Source organism: Oryctolagus cuniculus, chromosome 7, assembly GCF_964237555.1.
Source record: "Oryctolagus cuniculus chromosome 7, mOryCun1.1, whole genome shotgun sequence".
Classification (NCBI taxonomy): domain Eukaryota; kingdom Metazoa; phylum Chordata; class Mammalia; order Lagomorpha; family Leporidae; genus Oryctolagus; species Oryctolagus cuniculus.
Window position 1 is genome coordinate 100,744,904 of NC_091438.1, and position 19,099 is coordinate 100,764,002.

Genomic DNA, 19,099 nt, shown 5'->3' on the forward strand with positions numbered 1-19,099 from the left:
CCCTAAATATTTGACTGGCTAATAATGAACAAATTACTTATTTTCCTCCCTTGTTCACCTGGAACATATGGTTAACCTATAAAGTCCTCAGCCAGTCCAGGAAGCCTAGGCTTAACCCTGCTTCCCAGGTACCTCCATGAGTCTCGGACAGTCTGTCATGGGCAAAAGCATGGAGTCAGTGGCATGCACACTGTATATTTGGAAAATTGATTCCTCATTAGAGCTGATGTATGTGTGCATATACTGATGTATAAGAGCAGGATTTCTGATGTAGAATGCCTATATCCCATCAAGGAACCTTAAAGAGCTCCCCAAGAAACACATCTCATAGGCAAGTTAAAAAAATTACTTCTCCAACATAAAGAAAAGAATAATCCAACTGACTGTAAGCAAAGTGCCTTTTCTGCCAATACACAGTGTGATTAAATGGACAGGATGGAAATGCTACTGATCTATGAATCTTTGATTTAGACACTGCAGCTGCTGATTGTCTTAATTCAGGCTGCTATAACAACATGTCATAGATTGGATGGCTTATTATTAAGAACTGAAATTTGTTTTTATATAGTTTTGGAGGCTGAGAGTCTAAGTTCAGGGATCCAATATGGTCAGAATCTGATGAGGGCCCTCTTCCAAGTTAGACTACTGACTTCTGGTTGTATGCTCACATCATGATAGAAAAGGAATGAGAGAAGGTTTCCTAATATCATCATACTGAGATTTTAGGTATTCAATTTACAAATTTTGAGTGGACACAAACATTGAGTGTATATTGCATTAATATAATTCATAATTAGTTTAACAATAACAGAAATCATTTACAATATGAAATCTAAAAAGAAAAACACACAGAGCTCATGTTTAGCTTCGTGAATAGGAACCTGTATTGAATATCAGTGTACCTAGGTTTGAAGCCTGGCTCTGGCCCAAATTTCTGACTCCAGCTTCCTACCAATGCAGAAGACAGCAGTGATGGCTCGAGTGATAGGGTCCCTGCCATCCATGTGGGAGACCTGGACGACGTTCCGGTCTCAGCTTTGTCTCCAGACCAGCTCTGACTGCTGTGGGCATTTGAGATGTAACTCTACAAGTAGGAGTTTTCTTTCTCTTGTTTGTTTTCCCTGTCTGTCTCTGATTCTTAAATAAATTTTAAAAAGTATAAAACAGAACGAATAACACAGAAACTGAATTCCCACATATCTCCATTATGTGGAAATCAAATAATAGTAGAAAAAATGCACAATTTACCTGAATTTTGTCCTAAATATCAAGAAAACAGAAAAGCAACTACATATAAATAATCATTACCAGAAAATGCAACCTTTCCAAAAAAAAGTACAGTCTAAATTAAAGTATAGGTAATGGAATTGGCTTATCAATTCCTATATCATTTTCTGCCTTTTGCTAGAAGTATTATTTTTAGAACAGTCTTCCCTCAAGCTATTTTTCTAATACTGAGCTACTACATTCATAGCAGAACCTATATAAAAAATACACCTTTGAAACTGTACCAAACTGTAATACTTAATCAATTTTATCTCAAGCAGATAGTTTTGGAATATGATGGAAATTGGGGCAAAAAGTGAGAAAAATAAACATTATAAAAGAATGTCACAGACCTGCAATGCTCTAAGTAAAATTGAAACATATTCTTTCCCCAGTTTCAATATTTTTCTCCAAACATCCTCAGGGAATCAGATAGCTCATTCTGGATTTCTGCTATGATCTGAATCTTTATGTCCCCACAAAATTTATATAATAAAATCCTAGCCTCCAATGTGATATAATTAGTGAGCTAAGTCGTTGGGGGGGATTAGATTTGTGCCTTTTCCAGAAGTAGCCTAAGGGAGGTGTTTTACTCTTTTCACCTGCTGATGTCACAGACAGAAGGTGCCATCTCTGAGGAACAGGACCTCGGCTGGCACTGATTCCCCTTGATCTTGCACTTCCAAGCCTCCAGAACTGTGAACAATTTCGGTTGCTTACACACCACCACGTCTGTGGTATTCGAGTAGAGAATCCTGAGTTGGGGGCAGTGCTGTGGTGCAGCGGGTAAAGCCGCTGCCTGTGACGCCAGCATCCCATATGGGCACTGATTCAAGTTCTGGCTGTTCCACTTTCAGTCCAGCTCCCTGCTGATGTTCCTGGGAAAGGAGCGGAAAATGGTCGAAGTCCTTGGGCTCCTGCACCCACGTGGGAGATCTGGAAGAACTCCCAGCTCCTGGCTTTGACCTGGTCCAGCCCTGGCCCGTACACTCATATCTAGAATTTTAGATATGAATGTAAAAGGAGAGAGGGAGCTAAACCACAGACTTGCGATGTGAACAACAGAAAATTGTTGATGCGAAAATTATGATGTGAACAAGAGAAAACAGTGCCTCAGCTCAAAGGGGTCACATTTGTGCTTTCTATAACATCCAAGGCAGGAAGCTGAGGCTGTGGCCTTCCAGGATCTTACAAGAAAGTCTATTGTAATGATGTGGTGTCCACAGTTGGTGAAAGGAGTCAAGAAGGGACATAGGCAGCTCCTGCCCCGCTACGAAGTTGCACTCTGCAGTCGATGAGTCATAGGAAAGGAAATGTGGACTTCCCTCTGGTTGGCACAAGTCGAGTTAGCCTGACTTATGCGGTAGCTGCAGGTATCTTGAAGGCAGGGCTTCTATGTACTGGAAAATAGCAGCTCCGGTCTTTCTAACATTATGTTACTGCTGACTCCCCGTACCACTCCGTATCTGCAACATGCTCCTTTGTTTCCCCTCAATATGAAGCAACTCTCCCCAGCTCTGGCCTCTACCAAGGCACTCCACACAAAAGCCAGATTCAATTTGCTTTCACAGTAGCCCTTAGTGGCCAATTAAACCTGATTCTCCCATCAGTGAGAAGAGAGGAAATATTTGCATCCTGTGCCGGGAGAGAAATACTCCATTTCCTTAAAATTTTTGAATTCTTGAAATGCTGTAGAGAAAGAAAATTGGAATAAAATATTTTATTCCAAATTTTAATAAGTAAAATATATGTATCAGATAGAGTATTGTGTTTTTAGTTTTACATCCCAGTGCTTTTTATTATTATTATTATTCAAAATGCAGAGTTACAGGGAGAAAGAGAGAGGTCTTCCATTTGTTGGTTCACTCCCCAAATGGCCAGGGCTGAGTCAGGCCAAAGCCAGGAGCCAGAAGCTTCTTCCAGGTCTGCTGCATGGGTGCAGGGACTCAAGCACTTGGGCCATCTTCTTTTGCTTTCCCAGGCCATTAGCAGGGAGCTGGATCGGAAGTGAAGCAGTCAGTACTCGAACAGGCACAGCAGACAGAGGCTTGACCTTCTATGTCATGGTGCTGGCCCTATCCCAGTGCTTTTTCATGGCTGGCCTCTTCTGTCTTGTTATGGTCAAAACAAGAACCAGAAAACTAACACCCACTGACCACATCTATGTACTACCGGTTTTCATATGGCCTGCGAGCTAAGCATGGCTTTACCTCTTTGAAATGGTTGAACAAATCAAAACAAAAACATGTTAGAATGGGTTTTTAGTCTAGAAGTTCAGATGTTCATGGCCCACAATAGAGTGCCTGGGATTGATTCCTGGCTTTGTGCCTTGACCATGGCTTCCAACCAAGGCAGACCTGTGAGAGAGCAATGATGGCTTAAGTGATTGGGTTCTGGGTAATCTATATTGTGTTCCATGCTCCTAATTACAGAACAGCCCCTTACTCCCTGCCCTCCCCCCATAGGCATTTATAGAATAAACCACTGGATAAGAGGGCTCTCTTTCCCTCTTTCTTTCTCTCTAATCTTGCTGCCTCTCAAATCAATTTTTTTTAAATTCTAAAGAAAAAAGTCTATTTCATGACACATGAAATTAAATTAAATCTAAAAATGTTCTACATGAAGGATTTCTGTGCGATGAGATCCCAGTGAAAAGAAGTGGCCATCAAAGAAGGATGCAGTTTTCTCTAAAGGGAGGAGAGAACTTCCACTTTGCTTATGGCCTTGTCTAAATACTGACATAGTTTGTGGACTCAAAAGGCTTCCATAGCCTAGGCAGCTCATGTCAAGAGCCTCCGGTGGTCACTGACGTCATATGTAACTGATGTCATACGTAAGAGGGTTAATTGTTAACAGCAGGAGTGCACTAACTCCACATGCAGGACCTCTGTCCTCAGTGAGTTGTTAAATGGGAGTTAACTCTAAAACTAGTTCTCAAACAGTTTTGTGTGTGTGCAAACTGTTTATCTTTACTTAGCATAGAGTTGGTCTTCTGTGTACAAAATTAATTAAATTAAAAATGAAATTAGTGGAGAATGGGACTGGGTAGGGGAGAGGGAGGAGGAGGAGTGGTGGGAGTGTGGGTGGGAATGATGGAAAGAATAACTATATTCCTAAAGTTATGCTTATGAAATTTGTATTCCTTAAAAAATAAATAAATTCAAATGTCAATGTCAACAAGTAAAATTGTGTTGAAACACAGCTTTACCCATTTTGCTATATGTTAGCTATGGTAATTCACAACCTGTGTTGAGAAGTTGCTAAGGAAATAATTTGGCCTGCATAGTCAAAAATGTTTATCGTCTGGCCCCTTATGGCAACATTTGTGGATTCCTGTTTAAAAGCATGGAATTAGTTTGACTAGAAAGACCTGGGTTCAGATTCTACTGTGCTATTTACTGGCATGTGCCCTTGTCTGAGGATACAATTCCCATCTCACAGAGATTAGTGAATAAATGAGAAGGCACACACAGACCACTGCCATAACCTGCAGTAGAGTAATATTAACTTTTTTTCCAAAGCATTTGCTTTGGAAAAGGTGGTGAAGAATTTCTCTCTCTAATTGCTACCTTCTCTGTGCCTCAGTTTGCTTCATTTATAAAAGGTTCTTAATGCTATAAAATGTTTCTCTCTATTTTACTGATCCATTTTGTTAATTATGAAATAACAGATTAAAAGTTCAAATATGTTGCAAATTAAAAGCATTATTAGAAATGTATTGACCCAAATATCTGTATTAGTTTCTTAGTGCTTGAATTACAAATTACTGCAAACTGGGTGGATTTCAAACCATAAAAATGTAGTCTGTCATAGTACTGGAGTCAGACATCCCTAACAAAGGGTTTGGTTGCTTCCAGAGGCTCTGAGACAGAATCCGTTCTGTGCTAATTTCCTAGCTTCCAGCAATTGCCAGCAACCTTTGCTGTCCCCTGGCTTGTGGCAGCAGAACTCTGAATGCCCATCTCTGTCTTCACAGCCCCATCCTCTCTGTGTACAGCACATTGTGTTAAATTATGGCATATTACTTTTACTTATGTGGACTTAGGTCAGCAAGGAAATATTATCAATGTATGCAGAATAAAAAGAACTTTTGAAAGCCTTAAAGAATTGTATAAATCTCTTAAAGAGAGCACTACTGCCCACCGTATTTCCAGAACAGTGGCTTTTGCAGTTTCCTCTGGGTCTCTTGCCATCCCCAATATTGCTGTCTGCTTTCCTATATCTCCTGTTTCCACTTCATCCATCATATTTATTTCGTGTCCCCATCTTTCCTCCAAGCTTAGGAGCTGTTTCTTTGTTCTCTCCCTGCTATGTACCTGGTAAAGCAACAGAAGAGTCAGCTGGCACTCTGCGTGCTCCTGTCTGCATGCCAATACTTGTTGCTCTGTCCTATTTAGAGGGCCTGAGTTCTTGATGAGGAAATGTACTCCGCACAGAGACCAACACAATTTTGGCAATCAAAGGGAGAGACGCTTATTTTCCCTGCTAAGCAAATAGCTTATTACTGAAAACCACTAAGAACTGCGATGAAGTCTGTATACAAGAACTGACATGAATCGTAAAAGTCTTAGCCAGGCTTAAACTATTGTGTACACACACACAGACGCGTGCACAAGCACACGAACTCCAGCTGTTTATTTTTCCCTTTTCTTTTCTGTTGAATATGTCTTAATTCTCTAGTAACCCCATGCCAAAGATTAAGTCAAGTAGGATCTCAGTAGGAATCTGATTCAACTCCATTTTTGGAGAGAATTCACAGAAAGGTTCAAAGGAGTGGAAACATGGCTTCCTCCCAGGAAATCCTCAGGGAGTGTTTGCTTTACCACCATTCTGTTCTGTCCAGTTACCTTGCAATAAATGGGTCATTGGCTGGTTTGGGAAAAGGATCTCAGTACTACTTTCTTACCTGAAAGTACCATGCAAAATTTGTGTAATCCCCTAAAGATTTTTAATTGTCAATTGCTCTTACCTCCTCTGTAAGAGGTATATAATACGTGGTAGAAATATATGAACTCTAAACAGGAATCTGAAGATCTGGGTCTGGGATAAGTGAACTCAGGAGGTCTCAGGGCATAGGGTGAGATTATCTCTAAATCTCTTTATAGCTCAAAGTCAATGATTATATTATCTGTGAGTTTCCGTTTTATCCTTGTGGGATATAGTTATAAATAGGCTATCGTGCCCACATACTCTTTGTTGCCAAAACAATTTTATGAAAACTGTTGCCATCCAGAATTGATTAAACATATCACACAGTTGTTGATAAAGTTGTTTTCTTATTTCTTTGAACTGTAAATGTGAATTTGCCAAGTGTTTTTTTTTTTTTTTCTGGGTGTGTTTGTGTGTTTAGTGTATCTGTTCTTGTAAATACTAACAGAGAAGGGGGAGAGAAGACAGGAAATATGAGTAAAAGAGGCTCTGAGCTTTGAATTGTAGGAAAATTCAAGTACTAAAGAAACAGAGCTTTTATTTTTTCCTGTTTTTCCTAAGTAAAAAATAAACATAAAAATAAGAGAAGCTGGCAGAGTAGGGAAAATAAAGTATAATTGTAGAGGCATAAAACTGGAGGTATACTCTTGATTTACTACCTACTATGTGTTAAGATTTTGCCAGTATATGAGACCTGAGACTAAGTTCTCAAATTCTTAAATGTTGTAAACAAATCCTATATTGTTTGTGTTGATGATTGTGTCAGACAATATATATACAAATTACTTCACAAAGTTTATGGCGGTACAGGTGTTGTGGCTCAGCAGGTTAAGTCACCACTTGTGATTATGGCATCGCATATTGGAGTTCCAATTTAAGTCCCAACTGCTCCACTTTCTATCAAGCTCTCTGTTACGGGCCATTGGAAGGCAGTAGATAACGGCCCAATTGCTTGGACCACGGCCAACCACCTGGGATACCTGGATGGAATTCCATGCTCCTAGCTTTGACCTGGCCCAGACCGGGCAATTGCAGCCATTTGGGAAGTGACCCAGCAGACAGAATCTCTCTCTCTCTCTCCCCCTGTCTCTTTGTCACTCTGCTCTTCAAATGAATACATAAATAAATAATTTTTTTTAAAAGGTAAGTTTGTTGACACAGAAGAAAATTTTTGACATGCCTGCATACTTTTTTATAATATACATTTGTCATGAAATTTTTGAAATATCCTTGAACATTCTTCACCATGGGGCCAATCATTCTAGACTAGTGCTTCTCAAAGTTTAGGATGAATAGAAATCACCTGGATTATTATTAAAAATCAGAGTCCAATTCATTAGTTCTGAACAAAGCCTGATATTCTGCATTTCTGACAGTCTCTAAGGTAATGCCAAGGCTTTGAATAACAGTGATAGGGCATTTAACAAATGCAGAATGTCTTTGGCCTTTATCCTTCCATTTCCAAGGTTAAGTGTACATTTATTTTAAATGTTGATTTTTTTTTCCTGATTAGTATGCCTGTTCCATCAGTCATCTGTCACCTATAGTCAGGACAAAGGACACCAACAGTGTATCATTTTCAAGTCATCTTGTGTCAACCTGCTGGGACAAGTTAGTTCCCCAAACTTCCACTGAGCACTGTGATTCTTTTTATTTCATCCACCAGTGCCAGTTCTCAAATGCTAAAAATTATTGATTAAATTTTTCACCCTGTTTTACACTAGAAAGGCAATGTTCTCAGTAAAATATTATTCCTTTGCCAGTTTCTAACTTCCTCTTCTTAAGAAAATATAACAACAACAACAAAAATCTGACTCCTCGTTTTTTCCAGGCTCATGGTTTTACCATTTTTTTAGGCTCTTCTATTTCTCTAAATGATAGCCACAGGCCTAGCAACCATTTACTTGTCCTTCTAGTTCCTTCAGTCAATAATAGATGATAATTTCCTTTCCCTTTGTATGATTGGAGCATAGTTTAAATTATCCATTTAAGCTTGGTTTGTAATTAAAATTATGTGGGCATTTAGGACATTATTCTGTAAAAATGATCTGTGGGCTTTCTCTGAACTAGCTCATAGAGTACAGGTGCAAAGCAGCACACAAACATTGAAGAAAAAATCAACCATATCTTGGGTTCATGAACTGGCCATTTAATCTATCAACTTTCTAGCAAAATCCATAGATTTGTCTTCTGGAAGATTAAGTATCACACAGAGTCAGCAGGAAATCTGAAATCTCTCATCACACTTAAGTAGAAGGTAGTTTTCTCTCTCTCTTTGTTCCAATATATTTATTTCATGGAGAACAACTCTTAAACATAGACAAATATTTGCCTACCTGAAATTCTATTATTATTCACAAATATTTATTCTTTCTTATAAGAGGATTATAGATCCCTACCCATTTCCAAATAACGTGTAAGAGCTTCTTGTCATTGACATCAGTGACCATGAGACTTGCATTGGACAGTGAAATAGCACACACGATGAGCACCATCTCAGAGCAAAAGCCCCAAGGACTTCTAATATTTCTTTTTTGTTGTTGTTGTTGTTGTTGTTGTTTTGTATTCTTTTTTTAATCTATTTTTTTTAACTTTTATTTAATGAATATAAATTTCCAAAGTACGGCTTATGGATTACAATGGCTTCCCCCCCATAACGTCCCTCCCACCCGCAACCCTCCCCTTTCCCATTCCCTCTCCCCTTCCATTCACATGAGAATTCATTTTCGATTCTCTTTATATACAGAAGATCAGTTTAGCATACATTAAGTAAAGATTTCAACAGTTTGCTCCCACACAGAAACATAAAGTGAAAAATAATAGATGATTTTTTAAATGATGATGAAATCAGATCAGACCTATTGTCATGTTTAATCCCAGTGAGAGTCAAGTTGGGAATTGCTAATTTCTTCTCTTTTTTTAACAGAAGATCAGTTTAGTATACAATATTTCTTATACAATATACAATATTTCTTAATTATTCCCTCTGCCATGAGAAGAGCATGAATCAGGTAAATGGTGTGCCTTGAGCCTGGTCTTGGTTAAGTTTTAGGATTTCAAGGTTCTGAAAAGGCAAGGAGATGGTTAAAGTAGAGAAGACTATTTTAGGGCAGACAGTGGGGAGGGGGGGATAAGAGTGGAGATGCAGCCTGCTAAGACGAGGGCAAGGGCTGGCAGGAGGGTGGGGGTGCTGAAATCTGGCTTCATTCCCTCTGAGCAGCAGGCAGAGTCCCATCATAGGTGGTTCATTGGAGGAGGTGCAGAACACCACCCGGACCCAGATAAGGTCGGTGGGGACGTGCAGAGGGACTCCTTGGTGAAATTTACAGCGCATTGCCTGAGCAGTCTGGAAGGTCTCAGGTGCAAAGTTTTCCTGAGTAATGAACTTCACATTAGCCTTGAGATTGTCTACCTGTGCCCAGTGTCATCGGGCCTGGGGACTTTAGGTCTCAGTGGCCTAGCAGGTTCTAACAATCTTAAAATGAAGAAGGGTCATAGATTCAGAGCAGAACGACAGTTGACCTGTCGTCAACAAGTTAAAGGAGAAGAAAGAAATTTTGTTTTTGGAATCACTGAGATTTTGACTATTACCACAGCATAATCTAGCGCTTTCACTCATACTAATGTGCTGGAGACCAGGCAGAAAGGGTCACAGCAGCCCTGTGAGGAACGCAGTGGAACAATGTTGGGAGGCTTTGCAGTTTGGAAAACAGCAGCAGGGGATCACAGGACAGTCTGGCTTAGAACTGCAGGTAGAGAAGACTGTTTACCGCTAAACAGCAACTTGTCCTGGTGTCAGCAAGAATGTCTGGCAGGAATAATCTGCAGGGCGAGTCAGAGAGAGGTGTTGCTCCTGCTAACCAGGAGAGGATCCCTCTGGCTCCTTGCTTTTCTATAATCTCCTGTGCTTGTGTTGCTTTCATCACTTGTTGTCCTCTCTTCACCCTGAAAAGCTGCAGCACAGGGTCCCGGCACTAATGTTTTAAAGGAAAAGCTAATAAAACTCTTCAACTACCCAGAAGAAAATGAGCTAAATACCCATGTAATTTCTTAGAGCTTTTTTTTTTTTTAAGGTGAGAACTCAAAAATTACATTCTGCCTTGAACTTCAGTAAAGCATGTGATAGGAAAAACAAGGATTTCATGGCGATTCTAGTGCAGCTTAGTTGGAAGTGACTGTCTTGAATGCTGGGGTGAAAATGACTGTGAGATATTATGGAAGAAAAAGAAACAGACTGCTACTGCCTGTTAAGTATGTGATGGGGTAATGGTATGCAGGGCACTATATTTATTAACCTTATTCTAGAAGCAAGAAAAACACCAAAGTAAGCCTAAAGATTTATGTATGTGTTTAAAAGAGGGAAATAAGATCTCTTTGTATGCTAGGGAAATCCATGCATTCAAGTAGTTGTCAGAATAATGAAAGAAAAAGTAACAGAGCAGAGCAAGTTCGACTGAAAAAGTTTCTTCATTTTTTCCACTGTCACTGTCACTATTATTATTTTGATAATTATTTATGTTTTTGTTATTAGTAAACTGATTCAAACCCTTGGTACCCATATTGCCACTTGGAAACTTTTTAAACATGGGAGTTTAAAGAGTTTTAGCAATTCATCACAAATGTATCTTTGTGCCTCTATTTCACTTCAACCTACAAAACTGTAGTGGAACAGATTCAAAAATGACCTCTAAAGAAGAGATTGTAATTGTTCACCGTCAAAATATGGTTACTCATATGTTTTTCTGAACTCTAGCAAAAATGCAATTTAACAGTCTCCTACATTTCAGTGATTCATGAATGCTATATGTATGCATATTCATGAAAGGCCTGAAAAGATCACTTTGTCACTTTTTTCTCTTTTTGAGGTAGACAGAAAAGATATTCAAAAGACACTTAAGCCATCTGTTTAACTCTGGGAACTCTAGAACTTAACATGACTGGCTACACAGGACTCTGTCTACATGTTTGAGATTACTGGTTGTCATTATTTAATACCAATTTATATGAAGAAACAATGATATAAAAAATTCAGGACCCTAAGTATTTCTATTTCGTATGACTAGTTGTTTTTTCTTAAGATTTTTTTTATTTGAAAGTCAGATTTACACAGAGAGAGAAGGAGAGGCAGAGAGAGAGAGAGAAAGGTCTTCCATGCACTAGTTCACTCCCCATTTGGCCGTAATGGCAGCAGTTGTGCGGATCCGAAGCCAGGAGCTAGGAGCCAGGAGCTTCTTCTGGGTCTCCCACTTGAACTTGGGTCATCTTCTTGCTTTCCCGGGCCATAGCAGAGAGCTGTAACAGAAGTGGAGCAGCAGGGACTCAAATTGGCGCCCATATGGAATGCTGGTGCTGTAGGCAGTAGCTTTGCCCACTACCCTACAGAGCTGGCCCTGACTATTTGTTTTAAAAACTATTTTATTTTCACTACACAAAATGTTCAGGATTAACCATTCAAATGTTGTTTAAGATTGATATTTTATAAATTCAAATGGGCATGTAATTTTATCCAGTTCAGTAAATCTGTTCATCTTTATAGAATAAAATACAATGGAACTAATGAATGTAGGAAAATAAGTTCCCTTTAAGTAGTGTGATTATATACTTTATCATCCAAATTGAGAAATTTTGGAGTAAAAGTTGGCCCTGTTAAAGTCTATATGAGGGCTATTTCAAGCAAATCAAGATATATAATCACATTGGCTGTGGGAAAATTTGGAATTTGAATGCTCAATCAAAATTAATAAGGCCATTCATCTTTATTAGAGATTTAGTTTAATCATGTTCATGACAAACTTCTTAAACTCCCTTAAAGCTCTTATTGGCTAACAGAAAAGTGGGGCCATCTGGGTTAGTGAAGTTGAGTGTTGACTGTCCTAAGACCTGATCTCATGATCACAGCCAGGATGTTCTATGAACTTTATCATATCATATTATTATTTTTTTTTTTGACAGGCAGAGTGGACAGTGAGAGAGACAGAGACAGAGAGAAAGGTCTTCCTTTTGCCGTTGGTTCACCCTCCAATGGCCTCCGTAGCCAGCGCACCGCGCTGATCTGATGGCAGGAGCCAGGTGCTTTTTCTTCCTGGTCTCCCATGCGGGTGCAGGGCCCAAGCACTTGGGCCATCCTCCACTGCCTTCCCGAGCCACAGCAGAGAGCTGGCCTGGAAGAGGGGCAACCGGGACAGAATCCGGCGCCCCAACCGGGACTAGAACCCGGTGTGCTGGCGCCGCAAGGTGGAGGATTAGCCTAGTGAGCCGCAGCGCCGGCCATATCTTATTATTTTATCTTTAATACAACATTATGACATAGTTTTTCAATTTTATAAGTAATAAAATTGAATTTCAGAACATTAAATAATATGTCCAATTTCATAAGCTAGTCTGAAGTGGGTGGAACTTGATTTAAGCAAAATTCTATGTAGATAGAAAAATAATATTGTTTCCTAAGCTTTTGAGAATTTTCCCATTAGATCTTTCCTTGAGAAGTCTAGAAGACAAAAGTCAGGAAAATGTTTCCTGCTTTAGGGATGACTATGGATATCAAAGTCAACCTATATATTGCATTCACACCCATTCTCATTCCCATTCTCATTTAATATCTTCTTCCACAATACTGGCTAGTCCTTCATGAAATGCAATGTATTCACCTTCATGAGACACAAAATGTTGAGTTTGAAAGTTAAGGTTTATTCTAAATATTATAACAAAACTCAGTGTTATCTGTTGGAAAGAAAAATAAGATTTGTAGGCAGTTTGGAGTTGAAATATGCTACATGGCTTTTGGAAAGTTATTCTCCATCTCAGCATCATCGTATCCTCATCTGGTAGTATATATCTTACGGAGTGGAAAGAATGACAGCAAACTTGGTAAAATACATAGTGAAATATTACACAGTATCCAGAACATATTAAGGTAATATGTAATAGATATTGGATTCCTTTCCTTCCCACTCTGATGGCACTGAAGGACTTTGACATAGATAATGAGAATTTTTTTTTTTTAAATCTGGTTTTAAGCCCTAGCTCTGCTATTTATTAGCGTTTTAACCTTGAAATTTTCTAACTTTTAAGATGATGATTTTTCTTGGGATCTTGTATATATACAGTATAATGTGTGTATCAAGATATAATACATTGTCATAACAAGTGCTTCTAAAGTGATAAACCATTACATTCAATTTTACTTAATGGTCACATTATTTTAATTCCTCTTGCTTTAAGAAATTCTTTCCCATCAGCAAATTAAGCCGTGGGCACTCTGTTGGGCAAATACTTTTCAGTTTCTTTCTGGCCACCTTCTTGGCTAGGTAATGAACAGATTGTTTCAGACATGTAAGGCAAAAAGATTTGCAAAATTATCATGGAAATATGAAATGTGCAGTCAGTACTTCAAATACTAAAACCCAGCAGGAAAATCCCAGGTTTCAATGCAACATAGAGATGCTATTGTGATTTAAAGTTTGAAGAAACTGGGCCATCAGAATTTATCTTCAAACTGTTTGATTTTCATTTAAAGAGGTGTAGTAAAAGACATATTACAACACATTAAATAATATCCTCTAAGTAAGTGTGCCAAATTCAGAAATTTGTACCATCTTTTACAATCTGGTCTTGGCAAGTATTCATATCCATGCATTGTTGAATTATATATAAGATCATTGAAAATACCTGTCACTAAGTTTTTACTGATACATAAGAATATTATCAAATAGGAATCTGAAATAAATTCTCAGGAATATCTTCCTCAAATCTAGGAGTTTTAAAATTTTTTATTAATATAAAGAGAACACATTTCATCTATTTCTTAGATATAGTTCTAAGACACTAACCATACTTCCTTCTCTCCCCCTTTTCCTCCCTCCATCTGCCTCCTTTCTTTCTTTTCCCTAATTTTTGCAAATAATTATTTCAATTCACTCTATAATCATAGGGTTAATTCACTACCAACCATAATAATCAACAAGTAAAAAGTAGGAAGCTTACAGTTCCACAGGAGTATAAGTAGTGTTAAAAACAGTAATCATATCACAGGATATCTACTTCATTCCTATATATTTTTATATTCTATATTAAATGCTACATGTCAGAGAAAATATAAGTTATTTGTCTTTGGAAGTCTGGCTTATTTCACTAAGCATAATAGTTTCAAGATGCATTCTTTTTGAAGAGACAGGATTTCATTCAATTTTAGGGCTGAGTAGTATTCCATAACCTATGTATACCCCATTTTCTTTATCCAGTCATCAGCTGATGGAAATCTGGGTTGATTCCACATCTTAGCTATTGTGAATTGAGCTGCAATAAACATGAGGGTATAGAAAACTGTTTCATATGCTGATTTCATTTCATTTGGGTAAACTCCCAAGAATGGGATGGTTGGGTCATATTGTAGATCTACTTTCAGATTTCTGAGGTATCTCCATACTGTCTTCCACAGTGATTGCACTAGCTTACATTCTCACAGTTTATTAGGCTGCCATTTTCCCCACATCCTCACCAGTTTCAGCTGCTTTGTAATTTTTGGATGATAGTCATTATAACTGAGGTGAGTAAAACCCCATTGTGCCTTTTATTTGCACTTGTCTGAAGGGTACTAATCCTGATCATTTTCCCTGATGGCTACTATCTGTTGGTGATTTGAATTTCATCCTTTGAAAAATGCCTGTTCATGTCCTTTGCCTATTTCTTAACTGGATTGTTTATTTTGTTGTTATTGAGTTTCTTGACCTTTTTATGGATTTTGGATATTAATCCTTTATCAGTTGCAGAGTCTGAAAATATTTACTCCCATTCTGTGAGTTGCCTCTTCACTTTTTTGAATGTTTCCTTTGCAGCAGAAGCTTCTTAGCTTAATGCAATCCCAGTTGTCTATTTTGGCTTTGATTGCCTGTTCTTTGGGGGTATTTCTCCAAAACTCTTGGCCTATACCAGTATCTTGCAGTGTTTCCCCAATGTTCTCCTCCAATAGTTTGTGATATCAGGTTGTAGATTTATATCCTCGATCCATTTTGAGTTGATTTCTCTTTAAGTTGTAAGGTAAGGGTCTTGTTTCAACCTTTTGCATGTGTAAACCCAATATCCCAGCCACCATTTTTTGACAAGACTGTATTTTCTCCAAGGAATTATTTTTATCTCACTTGTAAAAGATTAGTTGGTTGTAGATGTGCGGATTAGTTTCTGGTGCTTCTATTCTATTCCATTGGTCTACATGTCTATTTTTGTACCTAAGAGGTAGTAATGATGGCTCAAGAACCTAGATTCCTGCTCTTCTCATAACCAATGGGAGAGCTAGATTGAGTTCCCAGTACCAGACTGTTTTATAACTGCCATGTAGTATGTCTTGATATCTGGTATTCTGAGTCTGCTGGCTTTGTTTTGTTGTTTAACATTGCTTTAACTATTTGGGGCTCTTGTGTTTCCATACCATTTTAACATCTTTTCTCTAGAACTGAAAAGGATGTCCTTGGTTTTTTGCTTGAGATCACATTGAATTTGTAAATTGCTTTCAGTAGTATCAAAATTTTTATGATACTAATACTTCCAAACCATGAATATGGAATATTTTTATGTTTTTTCTTCTTTTATTTCTTTCTTTAATGTTTTGTAATTTTCATTGTAAAGATCTTTCACATCCTTGGTTAAATTTAGTTCAAGGTATTTAAATATTTTTCATAGCTATTGTGAATGGTACTGATCCTACAAGTTCCTTTTCAGCCATGGCATTGTTTTTGTATACAAAGGGCATTGATTTTTGTATGTTGATTTTAAATTCTGCAACTTTACCAAACTCTCTTATGAGTTCCAGTAGTCTCTTGGTAGACTTCACCCATGTATAGAATCATGTCATCTGCAAAAAGAGATAATTTGACTTCCTTCTTTCCTATTTGTATCACATTAATTTCACTTTTTTGCTTAATGGCTCTGGCAAAACATCCAGAACTGTTGAATATCAATGTTGAAAGTGAGTATGCTTGTTTGGTTCTGGATCTTAGTTTAAAAGCTCCTGAATTTTCCCATTCAATTTTATGCTGGCTATGAGTTTGCCATATATTGCTTTGATTGTGTTGAGGAATATTCCTTTTATACCCAATTTGATTAAGGTTTTTCCATCAAAGTATGTTGTATTTTATCAAATGCTTTCTCTGCATCTATTGAGACAATCATATGGTTTTTATTCTTCAGTTTGTTAATGTGATGTATCACATTTATTTATTTACATTATGTTGAAACATCCATGCATACCAGGAATAAATCTCACTTGGTCCAGGTGAATGATCTTTCTGATGTGTTGTTAGATCCAATTAGCTAGTATTTTGTTGAGGATTTATGTGTCTTTGTTCATTCGGGATATTGGTCTATGGTTCTTCCTCTGTGCTGTATCTTTTACTTGTTTTTGGAAATTAGGTGGTGCTAACCTTGTGTAAGGAGTTTGGGAGAATTCCTCTCTTTAATTTGTTTTGAATTGATTTAGAAGACTTGGAATTAGTTCTTCTTCAAAAGTCTGGAAGAAGTCAGCAGAAATCTTTTCCAAAGAAAAGTCCATCTGATCCCGGACTTTTGAGAGGGTCTTTATTATTCATTCAGTATCTGTCTTGGTTATTTATCTATCGATACTCCATTGAAGATGAAAGGCATTTGAAAATAGTGTAAGGGCAAGTGTTTGGTCTAGTGGTTAAGATAGCTATGTTCCATTTTGGGGTGCCTATGTTTGACACTTAGCTGTGGGTCCTGACTATAGCTTTATGCTAATAAGCACATTATAATGTAGTAATGATGGCTCAAGATAATGGATTCCTGCTCCCCACATAAATAATGGGAGCATAAATAACTTCCTTTCGTGTGTCTCTTTCTGGCTAAATAAAATAAAATAAAATGATAGAAATAATATAAATAAAATAGTCTCAATTACAAGGATATAGAGAACAACAGAGTACTAGAAATGGTTTTCCTCCATCAAAAGTACAGCATATACAATCTTACTGAAAAATATTTATTTTCCATTAATAGATCTTTGTTGATTTTAATTTTCAACTTATCTATGAAAGAAATAGAATTTTATAAAATATGAAACTTTGAACTTTTGAGACTGATTAGTGCTATGCAGTGTGCATGCTTAACAATACTGTCAGCTGTTTAATAGGTTAACATGTCTTTTTTGTGGGCAGAGAATGCAAAAATGGCATCCTTGTATATAATTTCCATGCAATAAATGTTCTAAAATTGTCTAAGCAGCAAATAATATATATTCAGAAAGGACATTATCCCTCTGTAAGGCAGAGACAGTAACACAGCACGTGTTGCACTTCCAACACCTCCTCCCTGGCAGGCATTGCTAATCAACCTTGGAGCTCTTACTTCTACCACCAATGAGAGTTGGCATGCAAAGTATTCCTGTCTGCTTAGAGAGCTTTCAGAATAGCTAGATGTTTAAATTGGAATATGATGTAAAACATATATAATCTATAATTTGGGAGTGAAGGAGGCACAGAGCAGCAATATATAACTAGAGTTTCTCAATCTATTACTCAAAAACTCTTTGTTTCGAATTGAATTACAAGTGGCTGCTCCTTAGGGATATATGCATGCCAACTACCCATTTCTTAAAGGAAAATTAATTCCTTTTAATGAGTTTCCTCTCAGGAAGCATGGAGGCAAGCAAGATTGTTGCATACTTTGAGGGTGACCTTTTGCTTCTCCTTGAGTAACTGAGAGATTTTGAGTATAAGGTTCTTGGACTTCTGGGACTCTGGTGCTCTAAAGCTCCCCTTTAACTTCTTCAACTGTTCTCATTCTAACTTTCTAACAAGCTGTATATGCAGGGCCTTGGATTCTATCAACCTAATTCAGGAAACCCAAAGTGGAAATCTAAGAACTTTATGCACAAAATGTGTTCTGATTAAGAGAAATAATATATTAGACCTCAAGTTTTTTATGTGGATTGTCCAAATCCTTTTACTAGGACAAAGAAAACAGAGATTATTTCTATTTAGAGATAGAAATGCAAAACCAAATTGCAATTCTTGAAACTTGAGAGCAGTAACACGTGGTTGGAGGGTAAGAAATCTCAGTATAATAGATGATTTTTGGTTGGAACCTCTTTATCCCTTGAACAGTTATTTGACACATTCTCCCTTAACATAAAAATTATCTACTCTGGCAACTGAAAAATACCCCAAATCAAGCAAGTCACCTCCTCAAAGATAACTAAACACTCAAGTTTAACTGAAGGACTAAGAGAATAATATTTTTATGTTAACATTCCACTCTTAAAAAGTCTCTAATTAACAATGTAACATTGTCTAATTAAAAAATATTATCTACAATTAGTACTTGATTGACACCTGTCTGTCTTATACTTGCTTAATGCCCAGTTTTTTAATGATAGAAAAAAAATCTATATTCTAAAAAGAATTTTAAGGCTAAAAAGTTAAGTAAAATTGTTGACATAATGATAAAATCACTTCTGTTTTTCTGCCCCAGTATTATAGTATCCAATATATCCAAAAGGCATGAAGTTTAAAGTCAAGCAACATAATTATTTTTGCTAATTCTCAAAAGTATTAATTAAAGCAATGAGTCTTCATTTATGATACTGACATAATTACTAAAATAAAAAGCCATTTTTGCAAGCCTAATTTAGTACTAAGTTTTATTTTCAGGGTTTTCTATGATGAAGATATTTGACATTAACAAAAGGAGATATGTTAGATAAGTAGAGATTTTGCACCTAAATTAAATGCAATTATTGGAATTATATTCTGATTGGCATTGTGGCATAATACTGGCTTCCCATTAACAGAGGGCTGGTTCGAATCCCAGCTACTCCACTTTTGATCCAACTCCCTGCTAATGCACATGAAAAAGCAGAAGAGGATGGCCCAAGTAATTGAACCTCTGCTACCCA

At 37.4% G+C, this 19,099-nt stretch overlaps 1 protein-coding gene across 2 annotated transcripts in view; it reads left to right on the forward strand.

Moving 5' to 3' along the window:
- The window catches only part of NEGR1 (neuronal growth regulator 1), a 941,547-nt gene that overhangs the window by 775,710 nt on the left and 146,738 nt on the right, over positions 1-19,099 (forward strand). The window lies entirely within an intron of this gene.